Here is a 12,755-nt window from a genome sequence, read left to right as displayed (position 1 = left end):
GCTAGATTTACGCTGTGCAGCAGAAAAATGTTGAAATGTTGCATTGGCTATTTTGTTGTAAGATGTAAAAGTCTCCCCGTTGACTTCGAATGGTTTCTTCATTAAATTAGGTGTCCCACTCTTGATGCTTGAGAGGAACTTATAGGCTCTCTTTCTATCTCTTTGGAAATTTAACTTGGAAATGAAGATGTTGAATGATGATCGTTTCTCTTTGAGAACGGCCTTTTTGAAGGATGCTGCTTGTTTTCGTCATGCTTGGACATCCGAAGGACGTTCAGTAATATCAGCTTTTTTCCGAAGTCTATTTCTTTTGTCCTTCATAGCCTTGATCTCTTCTAACCAGAATCATGTGTAGCCTTTGCATTTACCTCTTGAAATAGACTGTCTAGCACATTTGACAATCTTATGTGTAATGAATTTATTTATGTGGCCGGTTTTTGTATCCTAATCTATTGCTTTGGGATCAAGTGCTTTATCTGTCAGTTCTTTGAATTTCATCCAATTGACTTTTCTAAAGTTCCATGATGTTTCTGAAGTAGTTGGACCCTGATTTGGAACCAGGAGAGAAACCTCAGCTATGACTTGTCGATGTCCCGAACCAGGGTCCTCAAGCACTTTTCTTTTAGTATTGGAGGATATATCCGCCGAAGCCAGTAGGAGATCTGGATTGTATTTTTTCCATTGTAGTGGAGAAATGTGTAAGGGTCTTTGGGGTCAAAGATCAGATCCAGTGTGGATGAGCACAGAAGATCTTCAATTTCCTTGCCAGAGTCGTTTATATCCTGGTAACCCCATTTCGGAGAAGGAGCATTGAAGTCTGAAGATGGATTTTGTTAAGTTGTTAAAGAACGTAAAACCTGGTTTATTGCCCGGAGGATTGTATATAGAAAAAATTCCAATGAAAAATTACAAATGGACATTGTGTTTCCACACTTCCCCAGATATAATCTCACTTTTATCCACTTTGTGGGTCATGTCATTAATAATTTTGAATCTTGACAGCAAACTGTCCTTTACCCCAGTTAAAATGCCATATGCAACCTGTCTAGATTTGGTAAGCAAGTATAGGAAATACCCTTTAAATGTGAGAAACGGAAGTTTTTCTTGGGTAAAGTTTGCTTCCATTATAGTGAAAACATCACTATCCAAATCTTGTAAGCATCGCATTATCTCAGATTGCTTGGCGTAAGAGAATCCGCCTGCATTCCACTGCAGCACATGCAGAGAAGAAGCACGACGAGAGAGACATATTGTGCCAAAGTTGTAGGTCACTTACCGTTAGCAGCGACCCAAAATTAACGGCTAGATAACGTATTTAATTTTCACAGCTAGATACTAAACTAAACTCAGCGGCGTGACAGCCCAAGAGGGCCAAAGCCTACTGTGCCCATCTCAGTTTTCTTGACCTTGGGCACTGGGGTGCAGGAGCAGATGTTCCGGTCAGGTGGTCAGCCGAACGCGGAACCCCCAGTGTTTAGTTCCCAAGCATGCTTGGTACTCATTTATCGACCCACTGAAGGAATGAAAGGCTGAATCAACCTTGCCCGGCCCGAGGATCGAACCAGGGACCTGTGGCACGACAGCGTGAAGCGCTACCGCTCAGCAACCGGGCGTTTTTAGTTTTACAGCTAGATAACCGCTTTTAATTGTTTATTAAATATTCTTTAATGCGTAAAATGCGACGAAATTGCAATTTTTCCAAAAGAAAAAAATTTATCAACTCAATGAACAAAAAAAGAATGGGCCTATAATAAATTCAGATAAAATCCGTGAGATAAAATAAAATCTGGGGGGGTCATCTATCATAAAAGGTTAAATAATGAGCATAGGAATAAATATAATAAACTTGTATTTTCCGGATTATTATTTCATTAAAATAATAAAAATTACTGATTTTGTTTTGATTTTCCAAGAAATTTGTTGATTTTCCGTGAAAGATTCCGACTTAAATTCTGATAGGAACGAAAGGATATGGCGAGTCAGACGGGCGTGACTTTCTTTTTAATGTTTTAAAAATATGTACTGTAACATTGCAGCAAAGGTGAAAAATCAAAAAATTACTCACCATTCTGACCATAAATTGAACTTATTTTTCCGACTTTTGTAACATTGCGTTATATATTTTCATTGTTATTTTTCTGCACAAGTACTGTTTTGTCTAATTGTAATTTAGTTTTTATTCTCCAATCTCACGCATATTAGGTGCACGGGAGCCAATTATCAAGTGATTTTGCAATAAAAAATTGTGTACACTGTGTCTTTTGATATCGAAGGTACTGATCAACATTGTAAATTACTTTTTCTAATATCTTGCCAATATCTTTGCTGACATGCTAAAAACAATATCTTTCAGTATCTAATAGTCATTTTGCTACACCTAGACACCATTACTATGAGTTGTCGAAATGCAAAGGGGGGTTCGTAAGTTGGCGAATGGTATATGTTCATAACTGGGAGACATGGGAAGTGTGACTTGCCAATTTTGAAATAAACTAGTGGGATGTATGCCTTTTGAGGAATAATTTTAGGGGGCAACATTCGTTTCGGCCCATAGAAGGTCCTATGAGAGATAAAAAATAATTCAATATATAGAAAAATCGGTATTTTATTACTTCAATGCAAACTATTAGTTATTTTAATTATCTCATACTCCAATTGATTTTGTGGTACTTTCACGTACTATATAATGCATATTTATTGTTAAAATTGATTTCGAAAATTTTGTAGTTTTTCAGAAAAACCTATTTGGTTAATTAAAAAAAAATTGGCATCAAATTAAAATTTTTTTTTCCAAACCAAATTAATTGGAGGATGTAATTGCAAATTAATTAATTAATTAATAATTAATTAATTAGAAGACTTATTAATTAACCAATTAATTGCAAATTAATTGGAGAATGAGATAATTACAATAACTAATAGTCTGCATTGAAGTAATAAAATACCGATTTTTCTATATAATGAATTATTTTTTATCTCTCATAGGACCTTCTATGGGCCGAAACGAATGTTGCCTCCTAAAATTATTCCTCATAAGGCATACATCCCACTAGTTTATTTCAAAATTGGCGAGTCACACGCCCCTAGTCTCGTCTTGTGAGTAATTTTTTATTTTCCAAGATGTTCACCATAGATTTTATTTGTATGAAATATAATAACAAGTATTCCATTTAACAATAACAGAGCAAAAATAAATAAAAAAAAGCTTAGAAATTGCCGCAGTTTTAAACAAAAAAAGTATTATTGTTCCATAGTACTTTATTCATGAAAATATAAAAGAAATAAAGACAATATATCTGTTCCACTTCTTAGAAAATCAGTATTTATGTTTTTTGATTTTTTTAAATGGTTCAAGGTATATCGTTTTATTTAAGAATCATTGTCTTAGATAAATTTAACGGTAGGTCAAAATTTCGTGTTTTTAAATTTAAATCAAACTTTTTGAAATAAAATTTGCATTCAGTTAGCTATTGTTTCCAAATACTAATTTTCTCCAGTTGACATGATACAAAGATTTATTTTTCTGCAACTTGGCCTAAATGTGAACCTTTTCTTCATTTTAAACATTCAAACTTTACATCTGCAGGATCTCGAATGATAGCAAGGATTTTTGAAAAATAAATTAGAGTTTCATTGTTTTATAAACCATCCTTGTAATGAAACATTTTAATTATTTCAAATAGGTAAGAGCTATATTCAAATAATAATTAACTTAAATATAAACTATTCAAATATAATCTATTCAAATAAATAATGTAATAAATGATTAGGGGATTGTAATAAATAATCCCTAAGGATTAATAATATCAACACAGATATTAATTTAAAAAAAATTACGTATTATGACATTTTTAAAATTAAGAATTTCTTGACTTAAAAGTGAGTTGCAGATATGATTTATTTATTCAAAAGATATTTTATGCATCAAATGAAAAAAATGTGATTTGTTGAAAAATAAAAGTATGTGAAAATTATGAATGTTTAGTTGGCATTATGAGTGTGGCGATGGATATCCTGACCAATGGTTGTAATGCAGGGATGCCAACTGCTCCGGGCACTCTAAAATAATTAAAAAAAATGGTAAATAACTACAAAGTAAATTTTGCAAATATTTAACTATTTTTGCTTGCTTTTTGAAAGGTATAGCATGACCTAAGCACTATAAAGTAGTGAATTATATAAGTCTACGAATTATTTAGAAATAGTGGTGGATAAAAATTTACTAAATAGAATTTATTAAACCATGAATCACAATTAATAAACTACCACTTTAAAATATATATTTGCTGTCCGTAGTAAGTTGGCATCTCTGGTAATGATTAAAATTCGAGATAAATGGTGATTAGGTACGAGGATCTGTTGGTTCAGAGTAAAAAGTTTTAGGTATTTTCTAAAAAAATTTTATTTGATGATATTCTTATCATATTATTTGAGAAGTATAGTTGTACCTACATTGAATCACGAGCGAATTTAAAAGATATAATGATTAGTTTATGGTTTATATAACTAATAAGTTGGAGGTTCTATTCAAAAACAACTTAAAAGTTGTAGAATGATAAATAGTTTCTAACGATATTGCGATGCTGGTTAAGTTTAGAATTACACACATCAAAGTCTTAGGGTCATTCATTATATTTTGATTTCATCACGATTTGAATAATTTGATTCATTATATTTTGATTTTCCTCTGGTAAATGGCAATGCAGGCAGGTTAGTTCAAATGTATGTTGTTGTTTCAAATGTAAGTTGCTTATATAGCAAGTCTGCTTGGTGAAACCTATTTAAAGCAGAGGGTGCATTTCTTGTTTCTCAGTGGCGCCATCTATGGCCAAGAAAATGATTTCAGCCACACACACGTCTTAACCCGTTTATTTAGTAAGACCCATCATCCATTTCATTCATCCACAGATCATAGTTTTGACCTGAACCAGGACAAAATTTCATGGAGCAAAATACCTGATATATAATTGTTCTTATAATAATATTTACTGATATGTTACTGAATCACTGTAGTTAAACAAATATTACTGTAAAGGTTACGATAAGCTGTTACTATATGCACGGAGATATTACCAAATGGATTTTTTAAATACCGTATATTTTGGTTTCAGTAACCAGAATTATGTATTTTGTTTCCCCTGAAATGTCATTACCATACAGTAAGAAAATTTCATCAGAATTGTTTCCTTTTTATGATAGTTCATCAGTGTGAAAATAATTAATTTGTTTAACGGGTTCTGAGTAAGCAATTTGAGTACCTTAGTAGCGAGCGATTTGAATACCATTAAACTCATAACAATAGTTGGTAAAATTTCGTATTATTTCTACTTATGTTACATTTACCATTAGAGCAGTACCATTGAAGGAATATGATTGAGGAAATTTTATGCTTTAATTTTCACGTAACATTTTAGTTGGGTAATGCTATGCCATGTTTTACAGGAAAATTGCACTTACTTAGCTCACTTCTATCTAAGTGTACCTAAGGGCCACACAGCACCGACTGGAGTAGTGATGAAAATACACATGACCCAGAGAAAATACTCATGAATACAGTAATGACTGTTGGTAAAATTAACAATGAAATATGGTTTTGTATTATGTGATAAAATTTGGGTAATTTTATCGTAATACCTTAGAACATGTCATGAAAATTGTTTATTCGGTTACATTTACTTTTCAGTTTTGTATTTTCTACTAAATGTGTGTAATAAGAAAAATAAATTTGAGAACTAAAATTTCCAGTAAACCGTCATAGGAACTGAATTGCTAAAATGAATGGTTTAAATATAGTATATTTCGGTGTCATTACCGGAATTATGTTGTTTTTTTAAATTAAAAATTTTAGTACAGTAAGACCTCGATTATCCGAGCTAATTGGGACCGCTAGTACCTCGGATATCGGAAATCTCGGTTAATAGGAACCATGCATAAAAACCTTCCGTGCTAGCGAATTTAACTACACTTTTAAAGTAAAAAACAATAGAACGTTTTTTAAAAGATAAAAATAAACATATATGAACTTATATTTCACAGCCAAAAAGACTTTAAAAGGAAATCAACTCTAGTAGTAAATTTTGAAAAGTGAAATGGAATTTTTTTTAACTATACTTAGTTAAATATCGAAAGACGCATTTTCAAAAATNTTTGGTTTTTTTTTTAAAGGCCAAAATTCCATTATTATAGATTATGGTAATTTTACCAGAATTTTTTCCTCCGATCTACAGATCTTAACGAATTCAGTAATCTTCAACTCTTGCTTACAAACCATCAATTTATAAGCAATCAATTAAAATCATTATCCAAAAGTATGTTTTTTTTAAATCTTTTTTTCACTCCCGCAAATTTTATTACTATACAGTACGGTAATTTTATCTGAATTGTGTTCCTCCGTGTAGATATCTACAGATCTTAACGGATTTTATAATCTTCAACTCTTGCTTACAAACCATCAATTTATTAGCACTCAATTAAAATCATTAACCAAAAATATGTTTTTTCGTCTCTTTTTAACGCCCCTCCCCCACAAATTTCAATACTAAACGGTACGGTAATTTCACCAGAATTGTTACCTTCGTGTAGATATCTACAGGTTTAACGAATTATGTAATCTTCAACTCTTGCTTACAAACCATCAATTTATAAGCACTCAATTAAAATCATTAACCAAAATTATATTTTTCCGTCTCTTTTTAACGCCCCCCCCACAAATTTCAATACTATACAGTACGGTAATTTTACCAGAATTGTATCCTCCGTGTAGATATTCTACAGATCTTAACGAATTATGTAATCTTCAACTCTTGCTTACAAACCATCAATTTATAAACCATCAATTAAAATCATTAACCAAAATTATGCTTTTTTGACTTTCTTAAAAAAAAAACTCCCCAAAATTTCGCTACTATACAGTACGGTAATTTTACCAGAATTGTATCCTCCGTGTAGATATCTACAGATCTTAACGAATTATGTAATGTTCAACTCTTGCTTACAAACCATCAATTTAGCAACATAAATATATCTCTCTGTCTTAAACTTGTGAAGGTCATCGAGTATCAAAAATTCTCCAATGAAAGAGGGCATCAATGGAATTGAGGCTATGGGCAAAGAAAAAGTTCTATTTAGACCCTGCAGCGGTAGGCCTAGGTCGGCCAAACAAAATTCTTAATCTGAGTCTCGTGAATTTAGGACTCCTCTCTTTAGTATGGGGGTCACGAACAATGATTTGTATCGTCTCTCCGTGTTACTCGATCGTATTATGAATGAAAGATAAAAACGGATTTTTCTTTCGATCGGTTTCTTAATACTTACGTACGCAAGCAGAATTGAATTTAAGAAATTTTTAGGGTATCATATACTTTATATTACTGGTTCATTTATTTAAAAACTTTTTGTCTTAATACGAAATTAGTCAAAAACTTATTTGAATGTGACATCTGAGAAACATTTCTAATTATTTAAACAATAATGATTTTTAATTTGCTTACATTATTTTTATATAGAGTTTAAATTGAAATAGACTGTTAGCTCTTAAAATGTAATAAATTTAAAATGTATGAAAGTATTAACATGGCGAAATATCTATATCAAAAATAAAAATGAGATAAATTTCAAAGATATTAGTAAAAAGAAAGAAAAAAGGATTCATTCTAATAATCTAATGAAAACGAAACAGACTTATAAATAAGGATTCATATTTTTGAAATCAAAGGAAAGCAAAACATTTTAAGTATTATGTAATAAATATTTTCAAATAAAATTGAAAGAATTGCAAGCAAATAAACATATAAATAAGGATATTTTAAAATGTATTGATTTTTTTCATAAAACCTTGAAAAAAAGTTTAGAAACATGATTCAAAATTACGCAAAATTTAATTTTTTTCGTGATGCTGCTATTTTCAAAATATTAGTTAATGTTAATTTTTAATGCAATACAATAACGATATGACCTAAATAAAGATTTGACATAAGTAATGATATGATATAAGTAATGATATGATATAAGTAATGATATGATGAAAGTAAAGATCTGAAAAAAATTTTAAAAATCATGCTAGTTAGGAGATGGTATTGTTTCGTTGTTCATACAGTTTTTTTTTACTACATAGTTTTAAACTTATATACTTTACAGCAATAAAAAAGAGTTTGACTAAGTTTATATTTTCTTGAAGTTATGTGCAGTGAAAATTAATACTTGTAAACTAAGTACTTTTTTATTATTCTTGCAAGCGTTTCGCAACTATTTACGTAACTCGGCGTTAAATAGAAAAAAACTTTAATGAGTTTTTTTTCGTTAATTGCTATTAATTTTGAAAATTTAAGAAAGGCTTGTGTTTTATTTGGCGCAATTAGAGAGTTCGGGGCTAATGTATTTTATTTTCTAATAGTTTTAACATTCTAGATATACTACAGTGGGGACATATATTATTTTTGCAAAACTATAAGTTCAAATTTAAAATTCAGGAAGTAATTTGAAAAATATCTATGTAGCTTATAACGAGATACTAGGTATGCACTCGAAAAACTTTCGGTGTTGAAAGTTACGATCTCCAATTCCGAATGGAATATAGTGATTAAAAACTATTTTTTGAATAAAAGCTTCAGAAACCATCCTAACATTTGGTAAGAGTTTGTTATTTTGTAAAATTAGCTTAATTTTTGAAATCATTATGCGGTATAATACGTTTCTCACAAAGTTACTCTTTAAAGTATTTTTCTCGGATTTTAATTTCGGATTTTTTTCAAGAGAAGAGATTTAAAGAAATATGAGAAAGACATATTTGAAAAGAAATATTATTAGTTTAAGTTTTTTTAATAAAAAAATAATGTAAATTACGAGCCCTTTTAAAAAAAACCTCTCAAAATTGCATGCTAATTTATATGTGCCTTTCATCAAGTGTCTCTAATGACCCATTAATATTTTTAAAAAAAGCCGCAAGTAATTTTCTCGCAGCTATTTTGAAGAGCAAGACATTCTAACTATTAGGTGTCTCTTCAAAAAAAAAAAAGAAAAAAAAGAAGAAGTACTTGTCAAAGTGGTGCTCTTAGATTGAAATAGAATAACGTGCCAAAGTGCATGAAAAGGTAAATTCAATGAAGCATCATTGGATTTCTACTTCCGAATAGAGCATGACGATCAAAAATTATTTTTTAAATAAAAAATTCGCACCCGTTCATAGCAACTGGCAAGAGTTTGTTATTTTGTAAAATAAGCTTAATTCTTGAAAAAATTATGCATTATAATGGCACGTACCTTACAAAGCAACTCTTTAAAATATATTTCTAATTTTAAATTAATTAATTAATTAAAAAATAAAAGAATTGAAAAAAAAAGTATTTCTAGTTAAAATTTTTTAATCAAAAAAAAATAATATAACTTTTGAGCCCTTTTAAAAGCTCCTCACAAAGCACATGCTCTGCGAAGCGATATTCATATTCTCAAAATACATATAGTATGTTCTTAATACAGCATGTTGAGTACATATAGCATGTTCTCAAAAGGAACATGCTTTATATGCCCTCTATCAAGTGACCCTAATGATCTGTCAATCTTAACAAAAAGTGGCGAGTAGTTTTCTAGCGGCTATTTTAAAGAACAAGACATTCTATCTATTAGGTGTCTCTTTAAAGAGAAAAAAGAAATACTCGTCGAAGTGATGTTTTTAGATTGAAATAGAATTGCGTGCGGAAGTGGATAAAAAAGGTAAATTTAATCAAGTGTAACAGTTCTCATTTACTGAAGCGAAAAATAAGATGCCTTAAACGGTGATGCTAGTCAAAAGAACAGAATCTTCTTGATTTGACCTAATGTCTTTTGATCGAAAGAAATGCATTTTTGAAACTGCTTCCTACTTATCCATGTCCTTTCACGTGTTTAAACCCTTTCAACGATTATGTTCATCACTTGTTAATGGAATGTTAAGTTTAAAGAAAAACGCAGTCAAGTTGTCTATTTAAAGCTATCCATTCTCAGAGGGTGGTGTGTCTACTGTTTCTATCCGTGACTTGGGAAATTGGCGAATAAGATTACTTTAACTATCACAGATATTTCAGGAAATAGGTAAAAAAGCTTGAAGTACAAAGAAAAGTATTTTTTAGATAAGTATTAAACAAAGAAATATTTCTTTGACAAAAATCCTATTCCAACTCTAAGATACACGAAAAAAAATTCTTGTAAAATTACAGCAGTGTATGGTGATGACATTTCTGGTTAAAAAAACATAATCTTGATTTACATAAACCGAAATATACGGTGTTTAAACCATTCATTTGGTAATTTTACGGTTCATACGGTAATGGTTTACCAGAAATTCTACTTTTCAAAATTATAGCTATTATTACCACACATTTAGAAAAAAATACAATTTAACTGAATAAATGGCTTTCATGCCATACTCTAAGGTATCATGATGAAATGATCAAATTTAACCAAATTAGTCAAAATTTATCACGTAATAATGAAACCATCCTTTATTGTTAATTTAACCAATATCAGTAATAAGGAGCTTTGGTAAAAGTTGCCGTGATTTTGGCGTTCCCATGGAATTAGAGACACGGCAAATTTTACCATATTCTGGTAGTTTTCTCCACACCATTTTTCTATAAAAACAGAAATTAAACAGTTTTAAGTTGCATCTCAGCTACAATTGTTCAGTGGTTATAGGCACTGAGCTGTTCGGAGTTCAGTCTTCAGTGGTGTCTTGAAGCCCCCTGATTCAGATTGATGGTTAAAAGCTCATCTGAGAAATAAAGGCGACATTACACTCAGCACTGTACCACAAGCTTGTCGTTGGTCCCAAAGTTGTTGAACCTAAATTTTCATGACCTCCCTTGGCCCACAATGGGCTGTTGCGGAAATGCTTTACTCTCTAGTAAGGCATCAGAATTTTTTTTATTATTTTCTATTTGTTCTATCGTGAATTAGGAAAGACGCAGCTCATGAGAATTATTTCTAAAAACACACTGAAAAATTCAGCTGCAATGCAATTTAATTTCCGTCTTTATTTTTTAAAATCCAAGTAGGAAATTTGATGCTGTTAAAAATTTGGTTAGAGAAATTGTATCTATGTTTAATTACCGCTGTAAAAAACGGCAGGAAAATATCAGTGAATTCAGAAAATAAGAGATATAATCTTTTCATCAGCCTACATGATAAAAAAGAGAAAAAAAGAGTGCTTTTTTCCCACTCTTTTCTGAATTTTCTTCTTCTTTTTTTTTCCAGTTGTTTGATATTTTTTTTTATTATTATGTTTCTTTTCCCCTCTCTTTTCATATGTCTGTAATTTTCCTTTGTTTTATCTTCATTTTGAACTTATATATATATATATATATGGNATATATATATATATATGAAAGCCAAATATACGTAACAGCAGACCCAATTTTAAATTTATGGCTACCAATATTCAACGTCGTAGCCTGGTATTTTTGAACCTAATCGAGAATGCAAGGGAACTCCAGGATCAAGTATTGTGAGAAAATTTGCTTTTGTGGTGGAATTTTCGATGGAACTAACCCGCATTTGCGTTACATGGTGACGGAAACCATGAAAACCTGACACAGTTAATATCTGACGGCAAGGGGACTCTAACCCATGATCCGTCTACCACTGAGGATATTTTACGTCAGCACTGTGGTTGGTGCTAACCGGGTGCGGAATTCGTATCGACTTTCCATCGCTGAGATCTGAGCCCGGTTCATCTCATTTCGAGGTGAAAGCCCTATCTCCCGAGCGACCACGATTCGACGGGTATATTTGGCATTAACAAAATTAGATATTTTTTACGGGGAACACTTTTCTCCTCCTTTTTAGAAATTTTTTCCCCACTGCAATCGAACAGGAAGTTAGTTACTGCTTGTTAATATATATATTTGTATATATTCTTTCTTGGTATATGTGTGTTGTTTTCATTGGTTTTATTGATGTCCAATTAAGGTGTCTAACCAATAAAATAATTAAAACTTTCAAATATTAGACACAGATTCGAAATTACAAAACTAGAAAATCTTTTGAAGTTTGCATTCAATCGAATATGTAAGCAAACGTATGACGTAATTCAACTTCTCGGTTCCTAGTTTAAATGGAATGTTTTATAATTATTTTAATGACTTATAAAGTGTTAAATTTGACCAATTATATTAAATTTTTTGTTTTTGTGAGTAAGTAAAAAAAATAACGTAGAAATTTGTTTAATTAATAGCATAATTTTTTTGAATGTTTTGAATAGTGTCATTAAGCCCACTCTCCTCTCCTATTAAGATATATACGGTTTTTACCAGAATTGAAAGAGAGTATCAGATCTTAATGTGATTTTTTTATTACAATTAAGCTGAACAGATAATATTTTGCAAATAAAATTTGTAATGTTTCTCAAGGATTAGGAAATGATTTTCTTAGTTTCATTTTTTTAAGGAAATCTTGCTTACCTAAGCTTTAAACTTTATATAAAGTAGCTGAAACTATTACTACTAATATCAACTATTTCATTCAGTTAAAGTGGTCACAAAATATTGCTAACACATTATTTATAACAAATAATTATAATGTTAATTTTACTAATATTTGTACCGGTTTTGATAGTAATAATTATTATTATGGTTACTTTATTATTAATAGTTATAATGGCCAATTAAAAGATTTTTTAGCGAATGCTACCCTAAAAAAACGTACTTTATGTTAAGCTCTAAGTGTTTAAAACTTTTCGATTCTTTCCAAGATTCATTAAATTTTGAACGTTTCTCATTGGGTAA

Source organism: Parasteatoda tepidariorum, chromosome 4 (genome assembly GCF_043381705.1).
Source record: "Parasteatoda tepidariorum isolate YZ-2023 chromosome 4, CAS_Ptep_4.0, whole genome shotgun sequence".
NCBI classification, from domain to species: domain Eukaryota; kingdom Metazoa; phylum Arthropoda; class Arachnida; order Araneae; family Theridiidae; genus Parasteatoda; species Parasteatoda tepidariorum.
Note: the sequence above shows the minus strand (reverse complement) of the source record.